Source organism: Octodon degus, unplaced genomic scaffold (genome assembly GCF_000260255.1).
Source record: "Octodon degus isolate 3935 unplaced genomic scaffold, OctDeg1.0 scaffold00071, whole genome shotgun sequence".
Classification (NCBI taxonomy): domain Eukaryota; kingdom Metazoa; phylum Chordata; class Mammalia; order Rodentia; family Octodontidae; genus Octodon; species Octodon degus.
Window position 1 is genome coordinate 8,076,444 of NW_004524647.1, and position 9,181 is coordinate 8,085,624.

Sequence of the window (9,181 nt, forward strand, 5' to 3'; positions counted from 1 at the left end):
TTGAACTTAGGACCTTGCACTTGTCAGGCAGGCACTTATGCCACTGAGCTATATTCCCAGCCCCCAGGAAATGATTTTGTATGGTCTTTCTTTCTTCTCTTTATGAAAAAGAGAAGTTTTCTAACTGTCTATTTTAGTCAGTGAAGGGTTGGTATGGACTGTGGCTCATGTGGGCTGCGAGGAAAATCAGGCCAAGGCCAGTGCTCAGTGCAGGGGACCCTGGCTTAAACCCAGCCCCCACTCCCTCAGCTGTCCCTTGCTCTCCAGCCCATGTCCCTTGGCCCTGCTCTGTGCCATGTTAGAGCTGGACACCCAGTACCTGTGGATGCTGTGATGATTGTGAACGGATCCTGAACCCAACAGTTCCTAGCTCACACTCAGGGCTTTCCCCTGTGTAAGAAGCCGCCCATGGCCCTAGGTCCTCCCTACCCCCAAGCCAGTGGTGTTGTCTCCTGTGGTAGAGCAGGCCAGGCCTTGGGGACAGACAACAGGTAATATTCTCTCTCCCACACCCATGGCACAATCACAGGAGAAGGATTCTCTTCCAAGCCTTGACTTTTCTCTTCAATATGGTCCCTACTGTGTGGAATTTTAAAATTAAATGAGATTGCCAGCACTCGGCACTCAGGAGGCTGAGGTAGAAGGACTGGCAAGTTTGAGGTCAGCCTGGGCAACAGAGTGAGACCCTGTCTCAAAAACAGCCAGGAATGGTAAATAATAATAAAAATGAAGCCAGATCATTGTAAAAGCACCTTACACAGTGCTCGCCATGTGGTGAGTGCTTGCTGAATGCTGATTTGATTTTGTCCATTCCTCCATGGAAGAAGAAAAGCTGGCACTGGAAAACCTGAGGGCCAAGGGAGGAAATAGCACCCTAGACACTGTTCTTCCCCATGTTCAGTTCAGCAGCTGGGTTCTCTCCTGGGCAGCTTGCTTGGCTGTGGTGACAAAGAGGAAGCAGACAGTGTGAATCATGGCACATGTCCCAAGAGGAAAAGGCGTTTCCATAGAAAGGGTGGCCTTGTGTCACCCATTGAGACCTAACACTAACCTGAGACTGTTGGTGGGCAGCGGAGCCTACAGAGAAGACTCCAGATCTAGGGGGTTGCCCTTGAACCCCTCGGTGTGTGCTGTATCCATGGTCTAGTTCCTTAAAGTCCCACTGAGTTGTTCCCAAACTGAAGCAGCTTTCTAATGCTTGTACAGCAAACCCCCTGCCCAGGGGACATTTGTCATCAGTGCACACTGTTTCCTTGGTTGTCAGTTGCTACATGACAGACCATAAGTTTGAAATGGCCTAAAACAACTTTTGTTATGTGCACCATTCTGTTGGCCAGGAATGTGGGCAGCCCAGCACAGATGGCCTGGCTCTGTTCTGTGACATTTGGGGCTCTGCTATGTACTGGAATCATCGGAGGTCCTTTCACTGTCCTGTCTGGTGTTTGGGCTGGATGGCTTGAGATCTGAGCTCAATGGAAGGTCAACAGAGCACCTACGGTGGTCTCCCAGGTGCAGGCTTGTGGCAGCCAGCATCTGCAAGGGGATGGAGGAAGAGCAAGCAAGAGGGAAGACACTCCAGCCAGAAACTACAAGATGCGTGAAGACCTGTGCTCAGAAGCCGCTTGGGCTTGCTTCCTCTGTGACCTGCTCAAAGCAACCAGAGCACACATTCAATGGAAGGGAACACAAACCCTCACCCCTGGACAGGAAAAGCGACAAAGAAATGCACACACAGTGCTCCGCAGTAGGACAGCTAGTTTTGCATATTTCTCTGTCCGTTCAACTCAAACTCAGGACAGGCAGTGAGTATCAGTGGAGTCCTTTGCATCCTTGGACGTTCACTGTGGGGACTCTGTGCCAGCCAGGTTATCCGTCTGGTTTCTTAGCCTTTGGTGAAATTTTTTTCTTTAAATTTCTAAGCAAGAGGTATAGACTGTCTGATTTATTTCAACTTTGCTTTAATTTTTACTAGACAGCAAGATCTTTTTCTCAGGGAGCTTTGGCTGATGTGGCACACCTGTCCTCATTTCCATAGCCTTTGAAATCATGCAGCATCCGGAGTTGGCAGGGAGGTGTGAGGTGCTTCCAGTCTCACTCCCTCCTCCTGGGCAGGCGTTCTCAGTATCTGCCCCAGGAGTGTTGTTTTCATTTGCCCAGCAATGTTCTCTCAGTGCTTCACCCCCAGCTACCAAGCAGGACGCGTTTTCTGTCCCTCAGAGCACCCAGATGTGTCAGTGCACAGTGTCCAATCACGGAGGGCAGGCAGGGCAGGCACAGGAGTGCCAGGGACCTGCAGGATTTAAGCTAAGATGTGGGGTGGAGCAGGGCTGCTCTGGTGGTGAGCCAGGCGGAAATAAAGGCAAGGCAGGAGAGACAGGAGAGGGGAGGAGCAAGAGCTCCCCAGAGAGAAGCAGCAGCATCTGCAGTGAGTGGGGCTGCAGAGAAGCTGGGAACTCCAGAAAGGAGGGCCTGCAGGCTGGGGAGACCCCGGGTTCCCTCTAACAGGAGCAGCACCCTGAAATGCGTTCTTTTCACATATATTCTATCTCTAAAGTGTTTAATGTGTTAAATTTTGATGGTGCTTAGTAATAAACATTTGTAAAATGATTTTCATGTTTTTTTAATGTTTTATATTACTTGCAATGTCTCATTTAATCTTTTCCTTTTTAATTTTTTTTGGGGGGGGGCGGAACTGGGGATTGAACTCAGATCCTTGTGCTTGCCAGGGAAGCACTTATCCCACTGAGCCATCTCCCCAGCCCCACCTTTTTGCTTTTTGAGACAAGGTCGCCATATGTAGCACAGGCTGGCCTTGAGCTCGCAGCACTCAGGGCCTCCTGCCTCGGCTCACCAGTGCTGGGATTACGGCCAAGCACCACCACGCCTGGCTACTCATTTAGTTGTTTACGAATCCTTTGAAGGGATCTGCAGTTTAATAAACCAACAGAAGCCAGGTGTAGTGGTGTATACTTAGGAAGCTGAAGAAGGAGAATTGCCAGAGCTCAAGGGCTACATAGTGAGTTCAAGGCCAAACTGAACTACATAGCAAGACCATGTCCCAAAACAAAATAAACCCCTTTAAAAAATGAAAAAAAAAAAAAAAGAACAAGGAGAGGATTATACAAAATAGAGGGGCAGGGCTCTTGCTGCCAAATCCTATGTCCTTCCCCTTTGGGGGTGCTCCTTGCTGGCAGGATTCCATTTGATAAAACTCAAAACCCTGTATTTCTACCAAGCCTTGCCTGGCATGGCATCAGCTTGTGTGGGCACCATGGCCCAAGGGAGTCCTAGGTGACTCAGGAATCTGCAGCTGGCTCTGAAAAGCAGGTGGCCACTGTCAGCAGTATGCCAGTGGCCAAAGGCCATGCTGGAAGATGGCTTTCTCACAGGTAGTGCACCTAGGCCAGACCCACAGCCTGGAGCCCGGGCTCTCTCCTGCTTCAATTTACTATGTGACACTTACTGAATTCTTCAGGAACTTAGCTGAAAATTTCCACAAGCAGTAAGTTTCTCTGAAAGAAGTGGGCTGAGAGCTGTTACTGGAATTGTAGCTGAGCAGTCAGACAGTGACTAGGACTGGAAGGCGCCCTTCCTGCAGGTGGGAGTGGGCAGCGAGGCCCCAGAGTCACGGCAGTGTGGAGCATGTGGAGGCAGAGCTCTGCGTGGCCATTCTTGTGAGCAGTGGGGATCTGTGTCAATCCATGGTCTCTCGTGGCCCACAGACACCAGCGAACGTGCAAAGACAAAAGAGCAAATATGGTAAGGTTCTCCCAAGACCGCACAGAAAAGTTTACTTGTGGTTTCTTGGGAGCCCTGGGGCCCACCCAGTGAGCTTGATGAGTTGTTCAAGCATTTGTTCTCTAAAATGTGATTATCTAGAAGCTAAAGTGTGATTGTGTAGAACCTAAATGTTAAATCCTTCCACCATGTGGGAATTTTGCAGAACTAAGTAACTTTAGGAAAGAAGAGCTAGATGGGAGATGCTTGCTGGGTGCAGGAGTTTTGTCTGTCTTCCTATTAAAGGTTTCTGTGATTGTCTGATAAGCTGATGCCTGGAAACTGTTATTGGTGTGCAGCTTTGAGGCCTTTTCTAAAGTCCTCAGACTCCTCTCAGTCTTCTGGCAGACACCACAGAAGCCAAACACGGTGTTCTGATCACTCAGGAGGGCAGGGCTGAAGGCAGAAAAGAGAGATTAGCATACATGATTATTTCCACTTTAAGCACCAGAATTTCGTCTTAATAGCCAGGGAGGAGCTACGATCCTGGGTATCTAAATAGAGTGATCATGTGGTTGTGTGTGTGTGTGTGTGTGTGTGTGTGTGTGTGTGTGTGTGTGTAGTAGAAGAGATTGGATCTGCAGACTTTACACTGAGCTACATCCACGAAGTTGCATAGGGTGGGCTTGAATTTGCGGTCCTCCTGCCTCAGCATCCCGAGTGCTGGCATTACAGGTGTGCACCTCCACATCCAGTCTAACCTAGAATTATTCTAGGAATTACCTCTAGAAAACATTAACAATCTTCTCCCAGAGGCTCATGCTTATAGTCCTGGCTATTCTAGAGTCTAAAGAAGGAGGATTACAAGTTCAGGGCCAGTCAGAGCAACATATTGAGACCCCATCCTAAAAAAAAAAAAAGATCCCCAGAGGAGAGGCGGAGGGGAGGGGCGCTGGGGATACAACTCAGTAACAGAACACTTTTCTAGTATGAATAAGAGTTCAGTTCTTAGTACCACAAAAAAAGTTGACAGTATACTAATGTATGTACCTCGGGCAGAAAGAAAATGTTTCTAGAAGACAGGTCAAGATATAAGAAAAGATGAAAACACAAGAGTGGTAAAGTGATACTCAAATGTGAAACTGTGTGGGGTGCTGTGGACTCAGCCATCTGGGAGGCTGAGGCAGGAGGGTGACAAGTTCAAGCTCAGCTTGGGTGATAAGGGACACAGTGAGAGCCTATTTTGGGGCAGGGGACAATGCTGTACATGCAGTTCAGGGCAACAACCCTAGATTCAATCCCCAGTACTGCCCTCCCCCAAATTTAAACTCATCACATGGTAACAATAGTGGATTTGTTACAATTTCCAAGATTAAATTATAATTAAAACAAGAACAGTAAGACAAGAACAGTATAAACTGAGTTAAAATACTTTATTTTTGCTAGTTTTTGTTCTTAGGATAATACCTGTATTAAGGGCGAAAGGTTTGTGTGTGTGTGTGTGTGTGTGTGTGTGTGTGTATGCGTGTGTGTGTGTGTGTGTGTGTGTGTGTGTGTTTGCTGTACTGGGGATTAAACATGAGACCTTGTACTTGCTAGGCAGGGCTTATGAGGCTGAGCTATCTCTCTGGCCCCAAAAGTACTTTTTATTTACATATTTATTTACAACCAAAAATACAAACTGATAAAAATTGTACTAGTATCAGAAAAAGTATCATTTGATGTAAATAGGTACAAAAAAAGTTTTTTTGTCATGATAATTTTAATTGCCAGAAAGCCAGATATTTTATGTTTGTGTATATCTAGGAGTGTAGTTTAAAAACAATGCCGCAGCCAGGTATGGTAGGATATGTTTGTATATAAAAAAGTCTTTTTTGGCTCAACGTATTTCTGACTCATTTTCACATTATCCCACAAATGAATTCCCTCATTTATATTGCTGAATACTCCATTGTATGAATTTATCAAGTTTGTCCAGTCTCCTGCTAATAGATAGGGGTTATTTCCAACTTGGGGATGTTATAAATATCTTTTAATAAACATTTTATGGATAGGATTCACATACTATAAAATGTATGCCTTGAACACGCGCAGGTCTGTGATTGTTGGTGTCCTCGAGGGGGTGCACACTGCTGCAGTCTGAGTTTAGAGACACCCCGGCCCCAGCATCCTGCACCTCTACGCAGCCACTTGCTATCCTCTTCGCCCGACCTAGACAACCACAAATCTATCTAAAATCTTGCCTGCCCCAAGATCATAAAGATTTGTTTTTTTCTTCTATGAATTTTTCTTAAATTTTAACTCTGCGATTCATTTTGTGAGTTTTTTGTTTTGTTTTGTTGCATTGAAGTAAGGCAGGAGGATTGGAAGTTCGAGCTCAGGAACAAGAAGGATTAGGAATATAGATCAGGGAAAAGCTCTGGATTCACTCCTCAGCACTAAAAAAACAAACCCCAACAAATCTCTGTATGTTGGTCTCATATCCTGCAACCTGCTGAACTCATTTACTTAGTGCTTTTTATTGTTTTGGCTTTTTATTTGGTTTGGTTTTTTTAAAATATATTTGGTACAAGGTCTTACTACGCAGCTTGGACTCATAGTGACCCTCCTGTTTTCAGCCTCCCCAGAGCCGGGGTTACAGGCCTGTTCCACCACACCCAATCTCAGTGGCTGGCCCAGCGTGCCCAAGGGCAGGGCTGGTAGCATGTGGTGCCGGGAATCGAACCCTGGTCCCTGCGCTTGCCTAAACAGGCACTTAGTCCACAGAGCTATCTTGTAGGACCTTTCTATTGTTATTTTTTACTTGTTTTTGATGTGTAGGCTTCTTTTTTGAGATAGGATCTTGCCATGTAGTCCAGACTAACCTTGAACTCATCAGAACCAGACTGACTTCAAATTTATAGTGATCCTCCTGTCTCAACCTCCCACGTGCCTGGATTAAAGTTGAGCACCACCATGGCTGGCTTACTGACTTCATTTCTTAACTTTAATAGTTTTGTGTGTGAACTCCCTAGAATTTTCTACATACAAAATCATGTTACCCACAAAAAGAAATAGTTTTACTCCTTCCTTTCCAATCAAGCTACCCTTCTTTTCTTGCTACTGTGAACTTCCAGTACAAACAATGTGAGTAGACATGGAGGGACAGACAGCCTATCTTGCTACTGATCTTAGGAGAAAAACATTACGTCTTCAGCTCTAAAGATAAGCTGCTGTGTGCATTCTCAAATAAGTCATTTTATTTTTGGTACCAAGTATTGGAATTCATGGATCGTAAAATGGATGTATGTTCAACCTTACAAAGAATTGTCAGTTTTTCACAATGGCTTCTTGTCCCCAGCCAACCTTCAGGCTTCCCTCATTGTATTTTAATGAGCTGGGAAAGCAGGAAGACCACTGAACGCTGACCTTCTCACTGCGCCTTCACTGGGAATCTTCCTGATGAAGACTCAGCAGCTCTGCTGTGCACATGCAGTTCTTCAGGGGCCAGATGACAGCAGTTCCTTTATCCACTACTCAGATATATTCCTTCACAAGTGCATCCTTTGTCTGTCAGACACTAAAATTCCTCAGCCATCTCCCCAAGCAGATCTTAGGGGACCTTTCTGTGCCAGAGCACAGCTGAGCCACTGTCCACTTGATCTTTATTAGGACACTGTTGCGGCATCAGTAACATTAGAAGGAATCCTGGCAGCTTCGACGAAGTGCCAGTCTAGCTTCTTCCTGCCCACTGACCCCCGGGGTGGCCTCAGGTTATCTCATGGCCATGGAACATCCCTAAGGCTCCCATGTGCCTTTTTGTACCCATCACTAACTATGAATTCAGCCACCCAGGCCCAGGCTGCTGTCAGGATCCCCTTCAAAGCAGCGCACTCTGTCAGCAGGTGTTGTCCCAGGGTGCCATCCACACACCCAGCCCTGTTTACAAGGTCTGTGTGGTTTGTTTGTCAGCTCTTTATCACAAAGATCTCTTGTTTTTTCCTCCTAAAATGGAAATATCTCTACCTTTCTGGTGGACTAAGAAAGTTACACATTTCTTTAAAGAAACAAAGATGCTGTGGCACAGTGGCATGTAACACTAGTCTCAGCCACTCAAGAAGCTGAAGTAGGAAGACAACTTGAACCCAGAGATTTGAGGTGAGCCCAAGCAATACAGCAAGACCTCTTCTCTTGAATAAAACACCTATAAAGCACAAAAGCTTGCTTTTGTAAAATGGCTGTATGGGTTGGGCATGTTAGCACACATCTGCAATATCAGCACTTGGGAGGCTGAGGCAAGAGGATCACTCTGAGTATGTAGTCAGCCTGGGCTACACAGTGAGATCCTATCTCAAAATAAATCAATTAAATTAAATGGATGTTTGGGGTTTGTCCTCCAGGATTTTTTAAAGCACTAAACATACCATGGACATGTGTGCACAGTAGTATATAACTGTTACTGTTTTCAGTAGTGGCATCTTCGACGGTATGGATATAAATTGTTATATATTAATTTTATCTAAAGAAGAATCAAGGCTAATGTAACAAATACCCATGTGTCACTCGTTTTTTAGAAAAAGTTCCATCAGAGCCAGATATGTTGGTGCTCCCCTAGGTGGGAAGCTGAGGCATGAGGATTACAAATTCAGCCCAGCCTAGGCGCTGCACCAGGTCTTGGTCTCAAGATCTTAAACAGGGCTGGCTGGGGGCTTTAGCTTGCTCAGTGGTGGGCTGAGCACCCAAGATGGGCAGGCTCTGGACCAGCCCTCACTCAATGTGAGAAAGCAGGGGAAGATGCAGTTGGCTATTTTCCAGTTTGTCATTTGAGGTGTGCGTACACAGGTGTGCCAGGGATTGAACCTCAGGCTCCATGCCTGCTAGGAAAGCTCCCTACCCCTGAGCTGAACCCCAGGCTAAGTGGGCATTTTTATTATCCAGCTGTGAGCCTTCTTGTCCAAGAGCATTCAGGCCTTCTCCGACCCAGTCCCACCATCGCATTCTATTTCACATCTGATTTCATACAGAGACTATGTACTTTGAGGATTCATTTCTATTCACTTTCACAATGTAGCTTTCCACTCTTTCTTTCTTTCTTTTTTTTTTTTCTGGTACCGGGGACTGAACTCAGGACCTTGCACTTGCCACACAAGCACTTACTCTACTGAGCTATCTCCCCGGCCCCAAAAGTTGAGATGGATTTTTTTTTTTTTTTTTTTTTTCTGGCTCAGGCTGCCTTAAGGGCAGGTCTGGTAAGGTATGATTATCTGGGGATCGATCCACAGAATCCTGAGCCTGACTGCTTTGCTTAAGCAGGCACTTAAACAACTGAGCTAATGGGCAGGCCCCCTCCACTCTTTCAATTATTATTTGTGAATACAATGTAACTGAGTTTTACATGGCAGTATTTCCCCCATGAACTTGCTTCCTTTTCTTTTTTTTTTTTTTCAAAATTTTATTGATAAACAGCAATGAGACAGTTTCAAAT